Below are 7,933 nucleotides of genomic sequence, written 5' to 3' on the forward strand. Positions count from 1 at the left end.
TGGCCTCATGTGACAGATATAAACACACACACACACACACACACACACACACACACACACACACACACACACACACACACACACACTACGAGAAGAGAATTCTACTGTAAATCCACAATGAGAACAAAAAAAGAAAGATACAGTTTGACTCATACAGGCAGTAACACCTAGAGCTGTGTGCGTGCGTTCGTGCGTTTGTGCTGACGTTCCTAAACTATGGAATGAACTTCCCATTGCAGTCAGAACTACAGACTCGCTCCCAATCTAAACTATATGGAATGAACTTCCCATTGCAGTCAGAACTACAGACTCACTCCCAATCTAAACTATATGGAATGAACTTCCCATTGCAGTCAGAACTACAGACTCACTCCCAATCTAAACTATGGAATGAACTTCCCATTGCAGTCAGAACTACAGACTCACTCCCAATCTAAACTATGGAATGAACTTCCCATTGCAGTCAGAACTACAGACTCACTCCCAATCTAAACTATATGGAATGAACTTTCCATTGCAGTCAGAACTACAGACTCACTCCCAATCTAAACTATATGGAATGAACTTCCCATTGCAGTCAGAACTACAGACTCACTCCCAATCTAAACTATATGGAATGAACTTCCCATTGCAGTCAGAACTACAGACTCGCTCCCAAAACCCACCTGTTCAGACTCCACCATGGCCCTATAGCACTTACCCTAGCCCCTTAGATAGCACTTTATGTAGACTTTGATAGCATTTCATACAGACTCATAGCATGTTACGTAGACGGCACTATAATTGCATTGTATGTAGTCATAGCACTTTATAGTACATATGTATAGTATAGTATGTATAGTTTATATGTATAGTTTCATTATATAGATATTCCACTGTTACTTTCTTAGCTTACGCATGTTTCATGATAAATGTTTTTATGTGATGTATTCCCATGCTTTTTTGTTCTTGCTTAATGTAAGTCGCTCTGGATTAAGAGCGTCTGATAAATGCCTAAATTGTAAATTGACGTTGGTTCGATAGGAGGACCTTGATCAAAATAACAATTGTTTCTTAATATTCCTCCGTTGTGCTATAGTACTAAATAGTTTAGGACCTCTTGGAAGTCAAGTATTGCAGATGTCTGACAAACGTTGAACTCTTGGGAGTGTAAAATGAGACGAAATGGACCCACACAAACACAAGGGTCCATTTTGGTTTCATTTTAACCCACTGTCACGTTCTGTGACGCGTTATGTTTTCTTGTGTACCCCGTTCTTGGTTCTTGGTTCTTGTTATTGTTTTACCTTTCTGTTGTGTCCCTGTGATTTTGAAGTATTGTATTTCTCCTTGTTTCTTAGTTGCAGTTTTGCTTTACACTGTGTGAACCTTTATTTTGTAGTCTTGTTTTGTGCCTTCCTGTCTGCCCCCTAGTTCTGTTCCTGTCTTGTCTCACTAGTCCTGTGATTGGCCAGTGTTTCCACCTGTGTCCCCCCTAGTTCCCCAGCCTATCCCAGTGTTGATTTCTGAACTGTCCACAGCCCTCCTATGAGACACAGACTGGTTTCTGAACTGTCCACAGCCCTCCTATGAGACACAGACTGGTTTCTGAACTGTCCACAGCCCTCCTATGAGACACAGACTGGTTTCTGAACTGTCCACAGCCCTCCTATGAGACACAGACTGGTTTCTGAACTGTCCACAGCCCTCCTATGAGACACAGACTGGTTTCTGAACTGTCCACAGCCCTCCTATGAGACACAGACTGGTTTCTGAACTGTCCACAGCCCTCCTATGAGACACAGACTGGTTTCTGAACCGCCCACAGCCCTCCTATGAGACACAGACTGGTTTCTGAACCGCCCACAGCCCTCCTATGAGACACATACTGGTTTCTGAACCGCCCACAGCCCTCCTATGAGACACAGACTGGTTTCTGAACTGCCCACAGCCCTCCTATGAGACACAGACTGGTTTCTGAACCACCCACAGCCCTCCTATGAGACACAGACTGGTTTCTGAACCGCCCACAGCCCTCCTATGAGACACAGACTGGTTTCTGAACCGCCCACAGCCCTCCTATGAGACACAGACTGGTTTCTGAACCGCCCACAGCCCTCCTATGAGACACAGACTGGTTTCTGAACCGCCCACAGCCCTCCTATGAGACACATACTGGTTTCTGAACCGCCCACAGCCCTCCTATGAGACACAGACTGGTTTCTGAACCGCCCACAGCCCTCCTATGAGACACAGACTGGTTTCTGAACCACCCACAGCCCTCCTATGAGACACAGACTGGTTTCTGAACCGCCCACAGCCCTCCTATGAGACACAGACTGGTTTCTGAACTGCCCACAGCCCTCCTATGAGACACAGACTGGTTTCTGAACTGCCCACAGCCCTCCTATGAGACACAGACTGGTTTCTGAACTGCCCACAGCCCTCCTATGAGACACAGACTGGTTTCTGAACTGCCCACAGCCCTCCTATGAGACACAGACTGGTTTCTGAACTGCCCACAGCCCTCCTATGAGACATTAGAACATTAGTGAAGATGCTGAAAAGTGGTCCTTTAACTACATTGTAAGGCAACACTGCGTGTGCGTGTCTGCATGTTTCTACAGTTCAAGTGGAGGTCAGTCCGGTTTGTTACACACAGAAACGTCTGCACGCACGCCAGTGCAGATTGTCTATTGCTGACAGGTGTAATGGGTTTTGCAGTCGGGCTGTTGAAAACTTATGACAGACAGGCAGACAGACAGACAGACTCTCTCTCTCTCTCTCTCTCTCTCTCTCTCTCTCTCTATGTCTCTCTCTCTCTCTCTCTCTCTCTCTCTCTCTGTTGGCTGACAACACTGCAGAGCTGAAGAACCTGATGTTGGACAGGAGAGAGTGGAGGGCAGCGATCCAGGAATCCCCAGTTGGTGTTGGCTTAGCTAGACCTCACTCTGGTTTCTTTGTCAGTGGTTTCTATGTCAGTGGTGGTTTCTATGTCAGTGGTGGTTTCTATGTCAGTGGTGGTTTCTATGTCAGTGGTGGTTTCTATGTCAGTGGTGGTTTCTATGTCAGTGGTGGTTTCTATGTCAGTGGTGGTTTCTATGTCAGTGGTGGTTTCTATGTCAGTGGTGGTTTCTATGTCAGTGGTGCTCAAACATTTTCATGTCCAGAACCCCAAACATCTGAAAAGATGATGTTGTTCCAGGGATGTGGCTCTCCACAGACTGTCATCCCTGGCCACTCCCACGTTCCTTTCCACTCTGCAGCCCCGTTCGCTCACCTACTGTACCTCAGTACAGAACACATGTTTACCTGCTCCCTGTTTAACTGGACTTATACAAACACCCCCTGTCAGAACACATGTTTACCTGCTCCCTGTTTAACTGGACTTATACAAACACCCCCTGTCAGAACACATGTTTACCTGCTCTCTGTTTAACTGGATTCCTTACACAACACTCCCTGTCAGAGCACATGTTTACCTGCTCTCTGTTTAACTGGATTCCTTACAAACACTAACTGTCAGAACACATGTTTACCTGCTCTCTGTTTAACTGGACTCCTTACAGACACACACTGTCAGAACACATGTTTACCTGCTCCCTGTTTAACTGGATTTATACAAACACCCCCTGTCAGAACACATGTTTACCTGCTCCCTGTTTAACTGGACTTATACAAACACCCCCTGTCAGAACACATGTTTACCTGCTCTCTGTTTAACTGGACTTATACAAACACTCCCTGTCAGAACACATGTTTACCTGCTCTCTGTTTAACTGGATTCCTTACAAACACTAACTGTCAGAACACATGTTTACCTGCTCTCTGTTTAACTGGATTCCTTACAAACACCCCCTGTCAGAACACATGTTTACCTGCTCTCTGTTTAACTGGATTCCTTACAAACACTAACTGTCAGAACACATGTTTACCTGCTCTCTGTTTAACTGGACTCCTTACAGACACACACTGTCAGAACACATGTTTACCTGCTCCCTGTTTAACTGGACTTATACAAACACCCCCTGTCAGAACACATGTTTACCTGCTCTCTGTTTAACTGGATTCCTTACAAACACTAACTGTCAGAACACATGTTTACCTGCTCTCTGTTTAACTGGACTCCTTACAGACACACACTGTCAGAACACATGTTTACCTGCTCCCTGTTTAACTGGACTTATACAAACACCCCCTGTCAGAACACATGTTTACCTGCTCCCTGTTTAACTGGACTTATACAAACACCCCCTGTCAGAACACATGTTTACCTGCTCCCTGTTTAACTGGACTTATACAAACACCCCCTGTCAGAACACATGTTTACCTGCTCCCTGTTTAACTGGACTTATACAAACACTCCCTGTCAGAACACATGTCGTTTCTCCCTGAGCTGTCCTGTGTGTCCCGACCAGGGGGGCAGTCAGACAGATATTTAACCAGGGGGGCAGTCAGACAGATATTTAACCAGGGGGGCAGTCAGACAGATATTTAACCAGGGGGGCAGTCAGACAGATATTTAACCAGGGGGGCAGTCAGTCAGATATTTAACCAGGGGGCCAGTCAGACAGATATTTAACCAGGGGGGCAGTCAGACAGATATTTAACCAGGGGGGCAGTCAGTCAGATATTTAACCAGGGGGCTAGTCAGACAGATATTTAACCAGGGGGGCAGTCAGACAGATATTTAACCAGGGGGGCAGTCAGACAGATATTTAACCAGGGGGGCAGTCAGACAGATATTTAACCAGGGGGGCAGTCAGACAGATATTTAACCAGGGGGGCAGTCAGTCAGATATTTAACCAGGGGGCCAGTCAGACAGATATTTAACCAGGGGGGCAGTCAGACAGATATTTAACTAGGGGGGCAGTCAGACAGATATTTAACCAGGGGGGGCAGTCAGACAGATATTTAACCAGGGGGGCAGTCAGATTTAACCAGGGGGGCAGTCAGACAGATATTTAACCAGGGGGGCAGTCAGACAGATATTTAACCAGGGGGGCAGTCAGTCAGATATTTAACCAGGGGGGCAGTCAGACAGATATTTAACCAGGGGGGCAGTCAGACAGATATTTAACCAGGGGGGCAGTCAGACAGATATTTCGTGAAGCCACTAAAGGAAATCGGGACATCCTGAAAGTTCATATAATGGCCTGTTGTGGCGCTGTCTGTCATTGGGCCCAAAAAACCCCCCATAGCTCCATAGAGGCCCATGTATTTGGGCCCAACTTCACCTAGACTGTATTACCTTAATAAACATGGTCATGAATACCTTCTGCTTCCAGTCACTATAGTTTAAAGTCTCATTTCTAATGTCATAATATTCTTTTTGGAAAATGATGGTCCCATTTATTAAATAAATTACCATAAAGTCGCGTATGTTCTGAGGGCGTGGCTACCGTTACAGTCTATGATCGGGAGCCACCCCCCCGTTCGAGTCCAAATAGGGGGAAGTCCCGCCTAGTTGTCTGGGCCAGCCAATGGGCTCAGCTGGGCCCAAACGGATCTAGAAAGATGGCGATTTACAATTCAAGGACTGACAGGCTTCATTTTACGTCCATATATCAGACCGCGGCGAACGCTTTGTCCATATTTTTTACAGTCTGTGGTCCGGATGCAGTACTTTAGTTAGACGGAAAAACGACAAACCCGCCTCAGACCCTAACCTAACCATAACCGCAAGGCTTTTGTCTGTCAGCTGCCTTGTGGTTTAACCCCATTCTGACCTGAGATCAGATTCATACGAGGTTTCCACTGGACACACACTGGTCTGATGAACCCCATTCTGACCTGAGATCAGATTCTAAAAAATTCTAAAAGTCGTTCTTCGATTTTTCAAAAATAGCAAGACCTGCAAGCTCGTAGCGCACCACTCGGTGGCGCGCTATGAGCTTGTAGATCTGCTATTTTTCAATAGCTAAAGCATAACATGATGCTAACACCAAAATGGGTGCCCGTTCAGAATGGTTAATAAATACGTTTAATTTGAACCTTATACTGTTTTCAGACTCTCTGCAGGGTTCACAACACAACAGGGCTGTCCAAAGAAACCTCTTTCCAAAGGGGGCCATAATATTAGAACACGTTAAAACAACTCTTAAGGCTGTTCGTCTCCTCCTCTGACAGGATGTGCCTTCAGACGTCAACAAACCAAATGGACCATTTTTAAAGTTCATTTGGTCATATACCGAGTCTTCATTTAGCATGCCTGCATGGGGTGGTCCCCGGACCACCTGGAACCCCCTCAAGGACCACTGGTGGTCCCCGGACCGCTGGTTGAGAAACCACTGATCTAAGGGGGTTTGTCTGTCTGTCTGTCCTGTCCTGTCTGCCTGTCTGTCTGTCTGTCTGCCTCATGCTAAACAGATCAACTTGTATGGAAGTTATAAAATATATGTTTATAAACAGTGCTGTGTGTGTGGTGTGTGTGTGTGTGTGTGTGTGTGTGGTGTGTGTGTGTGTGTGTGTGTCCTCTCTCTCTCTCTCTCTCTCTCTCTCTCTCTCTCTCTCTCTCTCTCTCTCTCTCTCTCTCTCTCTCTCTCTCTCTCTCTCTCTCTCTCTCTCTCTCTCTCTCTCTCTCTCTCTCTCTCTCTCTCTCTCTCTCTCTCTGACAAGCTCATAGCAGGAAGCATGGAATGCGGGTGAGAACGACGGGAGGAGAGAGAGAGAGAGAGAGAGATGATGGCTAAATGGAGGGCTGCGATTGGCCGGCGGCGGCTGGGGCCTTGCCCTATAAGGAGCTGAGCCTGCGGGCCCAGAGGAGAGGAGGAGAAGGGCTCCATGTTTGGGAGTGATGGAGACGCAGCAGGGAGGAGTCTCCACCAGGCCGGGCTGCATAAACCTCCTGACGACCTCCTCTCCTCTCCTCACTGACTGTCTCTCCTCTCCTGCTGCCGGCCGACCTCTCCTCTCCTCTACTCCTGCTACCAAGGTGAGTCTCTGCTCTCCTCTCCTCTCCTCTCCTCTCCTCTCCTCTCCTCTCCTCTCCTCTCCTCTCTCTCCTCTCCTCTCCTCTCCTCTCCTCTCCTCTCCTCTCCTCTCCTCTCCTCTCCTCTCCTCTCCTCTCCTCTCCTCTCCTCTCCTCTCCTCTCGCTATTAGGGTGAGTTGGGATTGGGTGTTCGGGTGTGTTGGGGTGGTGTGTGGGTGTGTGTTGGGGTGGTGTGTGGGTGTGTTGGGGTGTGTTGGGGTGGTGTGTGGGTGTGTTGGGGTTGGGGTGGTGTGTGGGTGTTGTGTGGGTGTGTTGGGGTTGGGGTGGTGTGTGGGTGTTGTGTGGGTGTGTTGGGGTTGGGGTGTGTTGGGGTGGTGTGTGGGTGTGTTGGGGTTGGGGTGTGTTGGGGTGTTGTGTGGGTGTTGTGTGGGTGTGTTGGGTGAGGTGTGGGTGTTGTGTGGGTGTGTTGGGGTGAGGTGTGGGTGTTGTGTGGGTGTGTTGGGGTGAGGTGTGGGTGTTGTGTGGGTGTTGTGTTGGGTGTGGTGTGTTGTGGTGGGGTGTAGCCTGGGGTCCACATATGCTTTCTATGGCATAGGCATCTCTCTAGCAATCTAGACGCAGATGCGCGCGACATGAGACTAATTAATTAGAGCGACAGATAGAGAGAGAGAGAGTGTGTGTGTGTGTGTGTGTGTGTGTGTGTGTGTGTGTGTGTGAGTGTGGGGTGTGTGTGTGTGGGGGGGGGTGTGTGTGGGTGTGTGTGTGTGTGTGTGAGTGTGTGAGTGTGGGGGTGTGTGTGTGTGGGGGGGGGGTGTGTGTGTGTGTGTGTGTGTGTGTGTGTGTGTGTGTGAGTGTGGGGGTGTGTGCGTCAAAAAGGTGCAGACGTTTGCACTACTCTATGCCGATTGAAGTGGACACAGACCTTTTTTTTATTATTTCTCCCTGGAAATAAAAACGTCTGTGTTTCCGAGGCTGGGGGGGGGTGGGGGGGGGAAGGGTGGCTGCAGGTTAGCAGTGGTGT

At 48.0% G+C, this 7,933-nt stretch overlaps 1 protein-coding gene across 1 annotated transcript in view; it reads left to right on the forward strand.

The window, feature by feature from the left end:
* Positions 1 to 7,933, forward strand: part of LOC308333047 (D(5)-like dopamine receptor) — a gene marked incomplete at its 3' end in the record, with an annotated part of 40,108 nt that overhangs the window by 19,632 nt on the left and 12,543 nt on the right. The gene's annotated exons all lie outside the window — the stretch shown is intronic.

Source organism: Protomyctophum bolini (genome assembly GCF_963924005.1).
Source record: "Protomyctophum bolini genome assembly, chromosome: 18".
NCBI lineage: Eukaryota > Metazoa > Chordata > Actinopteri > Myctophiformes > Myctophidae > Protomyctophum > Protomyctophum bolini.